Source organism: Anarhichas minor, unplaced genomic scaffold, assembly GCF_050575085.1.
Source record: "Anarhichas minor isolate MPS153535 unplaced genomic scaffold, ASM5057508v1 ptg000007l, whole genome shotgun sequence".
Classification (NCBI taxonomy): Eukaryota; Metazoa; Chordata; class Actinopteri; order Perciformes; family Anarhichadidae; genus Anarhichas; species Anarhichas minor.
In genome coordinates this window covers 5401259-5414240 of record NW_027466453.1, presented here as the reverse complement: position 1 = coordinate 5414240, position 12982 = coordinate 5401259, and the positions used below count along the sequence as shown (strand labels likewise).

Genomic DNA, 12982 nt, shown 5'->3' with positions numbered 1-12982 from the left:
TGTTGGATCACTTGGCCATGCATCTTGATCTGAAGAAGATGGAGACGACCCAGAATCTGGCTCAGAGGACAATGCTGCAGTCGTTGAGGATGAAGGAGCTGTGGCCTCGGAAGTAGAAGCGGCTGCAGATTGTACAGAGAAACTGTACAGATTGCATGCAACTAAAACATTTCACATGATATACAAGCAAATAAAACTCTAACAAAAGATAGTTTCTCAGTTAACTTACCCTTCGGTGGTATTGGCCTACAAAGTCCACAAACACCTGAAGGGGGGGGGGGGGGGGCACTGTTGTTCCTGGAAAGTGTAGTAATTCGTAACATATCTGTCTGCTCTGTCAAGTGTTGCTGGACTGGGTGCTTCAGTCTTATTTGGTGAAGACACAAATGGCATCCTGGGGATACTAGTAGTGCTGCCTCTTGCTCTTTTGCGGTGTGGTGGAGGAAATGATACTTCCTGGCTCTCTGTGGATACCAGCTGCCTGGATGAGTTGTCCATAGGTTTCTCCTGTTAGATATGGTGCAAATGTACAAATAAATCAGTTATTTCTTTACAAGAAGTAAACATAATGCAACAAATAGCACATTTGAGAGTCAACCAAAGCAACTTATAACATACTTTTTAAGTTGGTTTGAAAGTAGCTGATAGAGCTGCAGTGCCTCACATCGTCAGGCAGTGTGTTCCACTGATATGTGGCTTTTATAGAACAACCTGATTGCCCAAATGTACACCACTGAAAGTGTTCTGCAGAGTTTAAACAGCGTCAGGATCAGAAGGCTGCTGGGTTTCGCGGGAGTCAGGCAAGGCGGGTAGAACAGGGGCAGGCAGGGTCGGCAACAGTAGATCAGTCCGTGAGAGCGTGCTGGAGAGTCTGGCATTGAAAACAGAAGAACAATCTGGCAAATGTGTCTGGATGCACCTTTGACACTACCATGTAACGATTTCTCTACTCTTGATGAATAAATAAACATTGTGAGATGTAATTACGTTTCCCAGTTCGAAATCAGGCTGCAATTTGAAGAAGGACATGGTCACATTGTTGTCATTCTCCGTGACGGAGAGACGTTGGCTAACATCTTCATCACTGCTCTGCTGAGGGGGAACCCCTCTGACTCAGCTGTGTAGAGATGTGTACGCCTGCTTCAGAGGCTCCAACCAGGCTATTAATACAGGTGGCTGATTTAATACATTTGTATCGTTGAAATTGCTTCAAGATGGCTTGAATCTCACCCTGTATGACTCCCTGGTCACCGCTGTGGAGTCCTTCCTCTTCCTCATCCACCATAACCCAGGACAGCTCCAGCATCAGCTCCATCACCAAGAAGGTTCAGCAGAGGATGTACTTCCTGAGGCAGTTGAAGAAGTTCAACCTGCCAAAAACAGTGATGGTGCACTTCTACACTGCCATCATTGAGTCCATCCTCACCTCCTCCATCACAGCCAACATATAACTTGCTCTGCTGAGAGTGTGATTGGCTGCAATCTACCGTCCCTCCATGACTTGTTCGCCTCCAGGAGCCTGAAGCGGGCAAGAAGGATTGTTTCTGATCCCTTTCACCCTGGACACAAATAGTTTGAGTCCCTTCCCTGGATGGAAGCTGCGGTCCATCAGGACCAAGACCTCAAGCCACAAAAAATGTTTCGGACACTTGTGTAACCGACTTGGAATGGACATTGAAGGAGACAACTCAGGGGATGCTTTTCCAGCATTTATTTGCTGCAAAAAACAGTACAACACACAGATAAATTGACGTCTGGAACTCTCTCTTCACGTCTGCTCCCCTCAGCAATGTAAAACTCCATTGTCTGGAGAAAACGGTACAAACAGTGACATCAAGTGGAAGAAATAAATAGGTGCATGAGGTGGAATGACTAACAGAAACCTGCAAAAATTATAACACTCAACAAAGGAAACCATATACCTGCAGAAAACACTACAACACACATAAATTGACGTCTGGTCTCTCTCTGCTTCTGCAACTCTGCCTATCCCGATGTAAGTGTGGAACGGGAGAGGGACGAAGCGCTGAACGGTCCAGCGCTTCTGGCAGTTCCCCTAAGCTACAGCAGGGATAGGGGATAGGGACGAAGCGCTGGAGCCTCCAGCGCTTATGCAAGTTCGTCTTTCGCTCGGATTTTGGCAGAGTATTGGGGCTATTTTCGCCGACTTTGCGTACGTGCTGCCTCGGCTGTGAGTGCCCGATTCTGTATCCACCTCCATGGGTCTTTAGAGGTCGACGTGGTCTACAATTCGGCGTAGGTGCCCTGCCTGTGCGTTCTGTATTCGCGGAGATATGGACCGCGCAAGATGACAATTTCGTTCGCTCGGTTTTTTAAAGCCGGGATAGGGACGAAGCGCTGAAGGGTCCAGCGCTTCTGGCAGTTCCCCTATGTTACAGCCGTAGTAGGGGATATGAGCGAAGCGCTGAAGGGTCCAGCGCTTCTGGCAGTTCCCCTATGCTACAGCCGTAGTAGGGGATATGAGCGAAGCGCTGAAGGGTCCAGCGCTTCTGGCGGTTCCCCTATGCTACAGCCGTAGTAGGGGATAGGAGCGAAGCGCTGAAGGGTCCAGCGCTTCTGGCAGTTCCCCTATGCTACAGCCGTAGTAGGGGATATGAGCGAAGCGCTGAAGGTTCCAGCGCTTCTGTACTTCGCCTATTACGGCTGTGACCCATTTTGGTAGGGGGTAACCAAGCCACCTTGCGCACAATTTGAGAAACCCAGTTTTCAAAAATATGTCTATCATGAAAAGTCAGCGACAACTCGTGGACATGACGCCCGGTAACGTGCAGACCTCACTGGGCATCATGCAGTGAATTTCACCCAGGCTGGTGGAGTACCAGATGTACTAAATTAATTACATTAATTACAAGTATTGTAATTAATTACATTAATTAATTATTGTAATTACAATTATTGTAATTAATAAATTAATGACAAAGACGTCTTTGTAATTACGTTTCTCGGTTCAAACTCAGGCTGCAATTTGTGGAATGTGTACGCCTGCTTCAGAGGCTCCAACCAGCCTCCCTGGTCACCTCTGTGGAGTTCTTTCTCATCTCGGGCTCCACCATAACCCAGGACCTCAGCAGAGGGTTTACTTTCTGAGGCAGCTGAAGAAGTTCAACCTGCCAAAGGCAATGCCGGCGCACTTCTACACTGCCATCATTGAGTCCATCCCCACCTCCTCCATGACCACCGACCCCTTTCATCCTGGGCTTGTTTCACTCCCTTCCCTGGATGGAAGCTGCGGTCCATCAGGACTAAGACCTCACGCCACAAAAAATATTTCTTCCCGTCTCCACTCAACACAGCCCAGGACCCACACTCATTCTGCAAAACTCTTAAATTCAAACTATTAACTGTTAACATAAACACACCGACATGAAGTAGGACTGCCGCCTCCCAACCCTTCTCAAGTATACAACACCAATGGATACCATGATGAGAGGCATTGTTGCCATGCTGCGACGCACACTGCGGTGTCTTTGTAATTACGTTTCCCGGTTCGAACTCAGGCTGCAATTTGAAGAGGGACATGGTCACGTTGTTGTCCTCCTCCGTGAAGGAGAGACGCTGGCTAACATCTTCGTCACAACTCTGTTGAGGGGGAACCCTCCTCGCTCAGCTGTGTAGAGATGTGTACGCCTGCTTCAGAGGCTCCAACCAGCCTCCCTGGTCACCGCTGTGGAGTTCTTTCTCTTCTCGGGCTCCACCATAACCCAGGACCTCAGCAAGAAGGCTCAGCAGAGGGTTTACTTTCTGAGGCAGCTGAAGAAGTTCAACCTGCAAAGACAACGCTGCCGCACTTCAACACTGCCATCCTTGAGTCCATCTTCACCTCCTCCATGACCACCGACCCCTTTCACCCTGGGCTTGTTTCACTCCCTTCCCTGGATGGAAGCTGCAATGCATCAGGACTAAGACCTCACGCCACAAAAAATGTTTCTTCCCTTCTCCAGTTGAGCTCATCAACAAAGCCCAGGACCCACACTGATTCGGACACTTGCATCTCCAGGATAATCACAGACATCCCGGCAAAACTCTTTCTTGTATGTGCAAACGTAGCCGATGCACCTTTGACACAATGATGTAACGATTTATTTTCTCTTGATGAATAAATAAACATTGTGAGACATATTTTTGCTCTGTGTCATTATTTTATTCATGATTTATGTTATTAAAAGTCAGAAGTGGTGCTCTACTGCAGAGCAAACACCTGTGCAGGAGGTGCAGACTCTTCTTATTTCACAGTAGATATATGTTTTCAGTTGGTGGAGAGGAAACACATTTTACCTTTTCACTTTTTGGGGGGTTAAAAAGAAAAACGAGATATCTCGGGTTAACGCGTGATCAGTTGCCTCTTTGCCAATAAAGATCCAGGATTTCCCCTCCGTCCAATAGACAGCTGCATGGACACTACGTGGCACAGTGTCATTAGTTAACTCTCTGTTGGCCGACCTCTCTTCAGACATGCTCCTCAACATACACTCCTCCAGTAATAACTCATCACTGTGGTGCAGCCTTGAGATAGAGAGCACACAAAGTCTCACATACATTAATATTCTAGAGAAGCTGAAGGAAGAGAGGTTTCTGTCACTGCAGCTTTTTACTCCGTTGCCAGTGTTTTTATTCTGCTTGATGAAGACATTCATTAATAATCGATCACTAATATTTCACGACACACAAACATGTGGGATATAATAACTACTACACAATGAAGCTGGACAAGAGTATATTGTGTGGTTACCATATTAATCATTAATGTGGCACAACATATAGACAGAGGCATCATTGTGGGTATGATGTCATTTTAATGTTTTTATGCAGTCATGATGAAAGAAAGTCGGTACGACATTGTGAGATCTTGACATCGACATAAGAATTTGTATCAGCCAAACAATACTTTATAAAACAGTTAATAATCACATTTCGATCAAAGTCCAACAAACTCTGAATGGAGGTTCAAGTGTTCTGTGTTTCAGTAGACATGGTGTCTCTCTGAAATTGTCCCGGACCGAAGAGCTCCATTCGTATTACACAATCCACCTCGGCGTCTTCAGACCAAGATTCACCACCAAACGTAGACAGCAACACTACAGCACAGATACAGTGTGTCAAAGCAGACGCTTCATGTCCGATTAATCCACCGTACACTTCAAGTAAGGAACGGTAACATGCTCCGTACTGAAATGATCCTCTGTTCAGTCTGTTTCTCTGGGGTTGTAACAACCTGGTTGGAAATTTAACCCCTCCAACTGCACTTCAGCGGCTCAAACTAGGCTATTAACACACCAACGTGAAGTAGGACTGCCGCCTCCCAACCCTCCTCGAGGTGGCTGATGTAATGTACTCGAATCGCTGCAATGTTTCTCTCTCCGTCATGTCACACCCCGTACATACCTGTGAAGGTGCGCAGCAGTTTGTAAAATCCACCTCCGTGTCTTTAGACCGAGATTATTTGAATCATGATTTATGTTATTAATAGTCAGATGTAGTGCTGTACTTCACAGATATCTGCGGGTTGTGGCACGACAGAGAAAGAAATATTGCAACGATACAAATACTCAGCCAACAAGGAAATAAACGAAAAAAAGGAGAACTATTTTTTCCTCTACACTCCCACATTAACAATACATTGTCATTGAAAAAAACAACTCAGGAAGTACACATAATTCAGTGTAGAAACTGGCTGCAGCAGCTGTTAATGAAGGCAGCCCCGTAAACAGGGCAATTCCCGAATTCAACAAAGTGGTCCAATATGGCGGTGAAGACCTTCAATGCCAGAGTTTGGACGAGTAGATTCACGGAGAGTCACAAGCTCACTCGACCAAATGTCCGATTAATCCACCGTACACTTCACGTCAGGAACGGTAACATGCTCCGTACTGAAATGATCCTCTGTTCAGTCTGTTTCTCTGGGGTTGTAACAACCTGGTTGGAAATTGAACTCCTCCCACTCCACCTCCCTTCTCCATGATGGTGGGCCAGACCGTACGGATACATGGTGCGTAAAAGGAGAGGCTTGATGTGAATGAACGGTTGCTCCAGGCGATACCGTGCGATGCGCTTCGCCGTGGATGTCTCGCAGTCTGGCTGCAAAGTTTAACCCCTCCCTCTGCACCTCCCATCTCCATGATGATTGGCTGGACTATTCCAGTCACATGACAATCTGTGCACAAAACTGAGTGCCACAGTTAGATCATCTTTGGCGGAGCTACAGAGAGGTCCTGAATGCAATCGAAAGATCACAGAAATTTGAACTCCGATCAATCATCCGGCGAATACGCATACGCTACAGTATGGATGGAGTGAAGAGAGGTATCGTTGTTGTGCTCCAGCACACAATGCAACTTCTTCGTGCTCATGTTTCTCGGCTGGAAATCAGGCTGCAATTTGAAGAGCGATGCGGTCTCGTCGTTGTCCTTCTCCGTGACAGAGAAAGGCTGGCTACAATCTACCTCAATACTCTGCTGACAGTGAACGCGCCTGACTTGGCTGAGTAGAGCGTGTGCACGCGTGCTTCCGCATATCGAACGAGGTTATTTGCTCACCCACGTTAAGTAGGACTGCCTCTTCTAAGTCCTACTCCCGCTGGCTGATGTCATTTCCTCGAATCTTTGCGATGTTTCTCTCTCCGTCGTGTCACCGCCGCACCTGCGGTCGAGCACCTGCGGGTCGACAGACCAAGATTCACCATCACGCATTCTGCAACAACGCGACTGTACACGCTTCATGCTGAATGAACGAGCCGTAGACTTCAAGTCTCTGAGCTGTCGACCACAGTCGCTGAAGAGATGATTTCACCACCTCGTCGTTAAAGGAGCGCATGGCGGAAGTCAAAGTACTCCCCAAACCGCTAAAACGCTATTTCTGCAGCGACGCACCTTTCCGACTACGACCGGCGCTTATTTTACTCTTACTGAATAAAAAAACATTGTGAATTCTTTCTTTACTTTGCGTGCTTGTTTTATTCATCGTTTAAATTAACTCAAGTCAGCATTGTTCCTGTACTGCACAGCAAACACCTGTGCACGTGGTGCAGACAACAAAGCTCAAAATAGTGGATTATTTTTGGACAGAATGTTTTTTGCGTTAATCATATTGACACAAACTAAAACGTCAAACATGGACTTCACACTGACGAATAGGAACGCAACGGACAGAACGAAACCCAGACACTAAGATGCCCGACTGCTGTGAATTATTGCACGGATCACTTGTAGAGCGGTAGCTGTCAATGTTTGGTGGTAAATCTTGGTCTGAAGACACAGCGGTGGACTGTACACATTATTGTTCATCATGAGTTAACTCTATTGGCCGACCTCTCTTCAGACATGCTCCTCAACAAACACTCCTCCCAACTCTCATGCACAGTCTGCAAGTTAGTACAAGCAGTAATAACTCATCACTGTGGTGCAGCCTTGAGCTAGAGAGCACACAAAGTCTCACATACATTCATATGCTGGAGAAACTGAAGGAGGGAAGTTTTCTGTCACTGCAGCTTTTTACTCTGTTGCCGGTGTTCTTATTCTACTTGAATACGGACAATAACTAATAATCAATCACCATTCTTTCACTACACACTAACATGTGGGATATAATAACTACCACACAATTGAACTGGACAAGAGTATATTGTGTGGTTACCATGTTAATCATTCATGTGGTATAACATATAGACAGAGGCATCATTGTGGGTTTGGCGTCATTTAGAGTTTAACCTCTACCATTGCAGCTCCCATCTCCATGATGGTGGGCCAGACCGTACGGATACATGGTGCGTAAAAGGAGAGGCTTGATGTGAATGAACGGTTGCTCCAGGCGATACCGTGCGATGCGCTTCGCCGTGGATGTCTCGCAGTCTGGCTGCAAAGTTTAACCCCTCCCACTGCACCTCCCATCTCCATGATGATTGGCTGGACTATTCCAGTCACATGACAATCTGTGCAAAAAACTGAGTGCCACAGTTAGATCATCTTTGGCGGAGCTACAGAGAGGTCCTGAATGCAATCGAAAGATCACAGAAATTTGAACTCTGATCAATCATCCGGCGAATACGCATACGCTACAGTATGGATGGAGTGAAGAGAGGTATCGTTGTTGTGCTCCAGCACACAATGCAACTTCTTCGTGCTCATGTTTCTCGGCTGGAAATCAGGCTGCAATTTGAAGAGCGATGCGGTCTCGTCGTTGTCCTTCTCCGTGACAGAGAAAGGCTGGCTACAATCTACCTCAATACTCTGCTGACAGTGAACGCGCCTGACTTGGCTGAGTAGAGCGTGTGCACGCGTGCTTCCGCATATCGAACGAGGTTATTTGCTCACCCACGTTAAGTAGGACTGCCTCTTCTCAGTCCTACTCCCGCTGGCTGATGTCATTTCCTCGAATCTTTGCGATGTTTCTCTCTCCGTCGTGTCACCGCCGCACCTGCGGTCGAGCACCTGCGGGTCGACAGACCAAGATTCACCATCACGCATTCTGCAACAACGCGACTGTACACGCTTCATGCTGAATGAACGAGCCGTAGACTTCAAGTCTCTGAGCTGTCGACCACAGTCGCTGAAGAGATGATTTCACCACCTCGTCGTTAAAGGAGCGCATGGCGGAAGTCAAAGTACTCCCCAAACCGCTAAAACGCTATTTCTGCAGCGACGCACCTTTCCGACTACGACCGGCGCTTATTTTACTCTTACTGAATAAAAAAACATTGTGAATTCTTTCTTTACTTTGCGTGCTTGTTTTATTCATCGTTTAAATTAACTCAAGTCAGCATTGTTCCTGTACTGCACAGCAAACACCTGTGCACGTGGTGCAGACAACAAAGCTCAAAATAGTGGATTATTTTTGGACAGAATGTTTTTTGCGTTAATCATATTGACACAAACTAAAACGTCAAACATGGACTTCACACTGACGAATAGGAACGCAACGGACAGAACGAAACCCAGACACTAAGATGCCCGACTGCTGTGAATTATTGCATGGATCACTTGTAGAGCGGTAGCTGTCAATGTTTGGTGGTAAATCTTGGTCTGAAGACACAGCGGTGGACTGTACACATTATTGTTCATCATGAGTTAACTCTATTGGCCGACCTCTCTTCAGACATGCTCCTCAACAAACACTCCTCCCAACTCTCATGCACAGTCTGCAAGTTAGTACAAGCAGTAATAACTCATCACTGTGGTGCAGCCTTGAGCTAGAGAGCACACAAAGTCTCACATACATTCATATGCTGGAGAAACTGAAGGAGGAAAGTTTTCTGTCACTGCAGCTTTTTACTCTGTTGCCGGTGTTCTTATTCTACTTGAATACGGACAATAACTAATAATCAATCACCATTCTTTCACTACACACTAACATGTGGGATATAATAACTACCACACAATTGAACTGGACAAGAGTATATTGTGTGGTTACCATGTTAATCATTCATGTGGCACAACATATAGACAGAGGCATCATTGTGGGTATGATGTCATTTTAATGTTTTTATGCAGTCATGATGAAAGAAAGTCGGTACGACATTGTGAGATCTTGACATCGACATAAGAATTTGTATCAGCCAAACAATACTTTATAAAACAGTTAATAATCACATTTCGATCAAAGTCCAACAAACTCTGTATGGAGGTTCAAGTGTTCTGTGTTTCAGTAGACATGGTGTCCCGGACCGAAGAGCTCCATTCGTATTACACAATCCACCTCGGCGTCTTCAGACCAAGATTCACCACCAAACGTAGACAGCAACACTACAGCACAGATACAGTGTGTCAAAGCAGACGCTTCATGTCCGATTAATCCACCGTACACTTCAAGTCAGGAACGGTAACATGCTCCGTACTGAAATGATCCTCTGTTCAGTCTGTTTCTCTGGGGTTGTAACAACCTGGTTGGAAATTTAACCCCTCCAACTGCACTTCAGCGGCTCAAACTAGGCTATTAACACACCAACGTGAAGTAGGACTGCCGCCTCCCAACCCTCCTCGAGGTGGCTGATGTAATGTACTCGAATCGCTGCAATGTTTCTCTCTCCGTCATGTCACACCCCGTACATACCTGTGAAGGTGCGCAGCAGTTTGTAAAATCCACCTCCGTGTCTTTGGACCGAGATTAACCATAAAACTCGGTCAACTACTCGAACATACGGCTACATGGTGGGTAAGAGCATCCGCTTGATGTGGCATCACTTAAGTCGGTATCAGACTCATGTGGCTGGTTGTTCACCAAGAAGCCCCGTTTAAGGAACTCCTTCAACATGGCTAAACGGCAGGGCCTGTGTGGCACAATCTCGCACATGACTTTGTAGTCCCATGTTCTGGAATCGCGGATCCACATTCGGGCGGAGGACTTCATCTTTTTCAGCTCAGTGTCCCTTTCTTCTGGCGTGTTGTTCTTCATACACACCCTTCTGAGATGGACAGAGATGCACTCCTGTGCCTTGTTGCACTTCAGGCAGTGCACCATGTTGTGAGCAAGAGATCTTCAAGATAATGACAAAGAGATATAAATTAACCACATTGAATAAATGGAATTCTTCAGTAAAAATGCAGAAAGATTTACTAAAGGGAACATCAATGACACAAACAAATCTTATCTCGTCTTAGATTGGTTAGGCATTCTGAAATTCAATCAGGTCTCTCAAAAAATGAGAAAATCCAAATATTCTGCAACAGCAAAACGGTGTAAATCAGCAAAACAAAGTGACCTGTAGTGGATTCTGCTGCCAGTATATATGCAGAGTTTCAGTCAATCAGCCCTATTGTTACACTGTATGGTTGAATCGACCAATCCAGAGAGGGCCATTATGGAGGGAGGTTCTGAAGTGAATTCCTCATTTTCTCTATATTTTACAAATAACCTTCTATTTCTGGCAAACATGATCTGCTTGAGTGAACTCATACTGCATGTTACAGCTCAGATTCAGGCATTTTCAAACATACCAAACATGTCCTTGTTCACCTTTAAATAGCTGAATTTAACTTTAAAATGGACAGAAACTAAATGCCAGCCAACTCTACCTGTAGATCTGGCTTCAACATGACAATCTCAGTATCTCTGAGAAGGCCTGCATATGAGCTGTAACATGCCGTATGAGTTTACTCAATCAGATCATGTTAGCCAGAAATAGAAGGTTATTTGTAAAATGTAGAAAATAGTGTTCGACCTGTTACAGGCCACAGTAGAAAGGTGCTAAATATCCCCTCCCCCCTCCCATCAACTACCAGATCAGGAATGCTGTTAATTTGCATCTGTAGAAGTGCCACACTTTCTGTGTCATTAGTTAGCAACTCATGGCATGAAATCAATGTCTGTTATATTTATTTAGAATCACTTTTGATTTACTAAAGTCATATTGTATTTTAAAGCTCATATTCAGGCCTTTGTAAAAATATCAGACGACCTCTAAAGCAAGGAAATTCAGCTGGATTTTATATTTGACCAACAAATGATCATTATTATGAACTTTAAATGCAAAACGGTCACAGAAACTATGAAAAACTGTGTGATATAGTCTACTTACTTTTGCCATGTTGGATCACTTGGCCATGCATCTTGATCTGAAGAAGATGGAGACGACCCAGAATCTGGCTCAGAGGACAATGCTGCAGTCGTTGAGGATGAAGGAGCTGTGGCCTCGGAAGTAGAAGCGGCTGCAGATTGTACAGAGAAACTGTACAGATTGCATGCAACTAAAACATTTCACATGATATACAAGCAAATAAAACTCTAACAAAAGATAGTTTCTCAGTTAACTTACCCTTCGGTGGTATTGGCCTACAAAGTCCACAAACACCTGAAGGGGGGGGGGGGGGGCACTGTTGTTCCTGGAAAGTGTAGTAATTCGTAACATATCTGTCTGCTCTGTCAAGTGTTGCTGGACTGGGTGCTTCAGTCTTATTTGGTGAAGACACAAATGGCATCCTGGGGATACTAGTAGTGCTGCCTCTTGCTCTTTTGCGGTGTGGTGGAGGAAATGATACTTCCTGGCTCTCTGTGGATACCAGCTGCCTGGATGAGTTGTCCATAGGTTTCTCCTGTTAGATATGGTGCAAATGTACAAATAAATCAGTTATTTCTTTACAAGAAGTAAACATAATGCAACAAATAGCACATTTGAGAGTCAACCAAAGCAACTTATAACATACTTTTTAAGTTGGTTTGAAAGTAGCTGATAGAGCTGCAGTGCCTCACATCGTCAGGCAGTGTGTTCCACTGATATGTGGCTTTTATAGAACAACCTGATTGCCCAAATGTACACCACTGAAAGTGTTCTGCAGAGTTTAAACAGCGTCAGGATCAGAAGGCTGCTGGGTTTCGCGGGAGTCAGGCAAGGCGGGTAGAACAGGGGCAGGCAGGGTCGGCAACAGTAGATCAGTCCGTGAGAGCGTGCTGGAGAGTCTGGCATTGAAAACAGAAGAACAATCTGGCAAATGTGTCTGGATGCACCTTTGACACTACCATGTAACGATTTCTCTACTCTTGATGAATAAATAAACATTGTGAGATGTAATTACGTTTCCCAGTTCGAAATCAGGCTGCAATTTGAAGAAGGACATGGTCACATTGTTGTCATTCTCCGTGACGGAGAGACGTTGGCTAACATCTTCATCACTGCTCTGCTGAGGGGGAACCCCTCTGACTCAGCTGTGTAGAGATGTGTACGCCTGCTTCAGAGGCTCCAACCAGGCTATTAATACAGGTGGCTGATTTAATACATTTGTATCGTTGAAATTGCTTCAAGATGGCTTGAATCTCACCCTGTATGACTCCCTGGTCACCGCTGTGGAGTCCTTCCTCTTCCTCATCCACCATAACCCAGGACAGCTCCAGCATCAGCTCCATCACCAAGAAGGTTCAGCAGAGGATGTACTTCCTGAGGCAGTTGAAGAAGTTCAACCTGCCAAAAACAGTGATGGTGCACTTCTACACTGCCATCATTGAGTCCATCCTCACCTCCTCCATCACAGCCAACATA

The 12982-nt window shown here is 45.5% G+C and overlaps 1 long non-coding RNA gene across 1 annotated transcript; it reads left to right on the top strand.

Annotated features, from left to right (window-relative positions):
* Nucleotides 1-2719: 2719 nt before the first annotated feature.
* On the top strand, nt 2720-4140 carry LOC142941394 (uncharacterized). Its single transcript, XR_012951373.1, has 2 exons — nt 2720-2845; nt 2979-4140. It is a non-coding gene; the product is annotated as an uncharacterized LOC142941394 (long non-coding RNA).
* Nucleotides 4141-12982: the final 8842 nt, after the last annotated feature.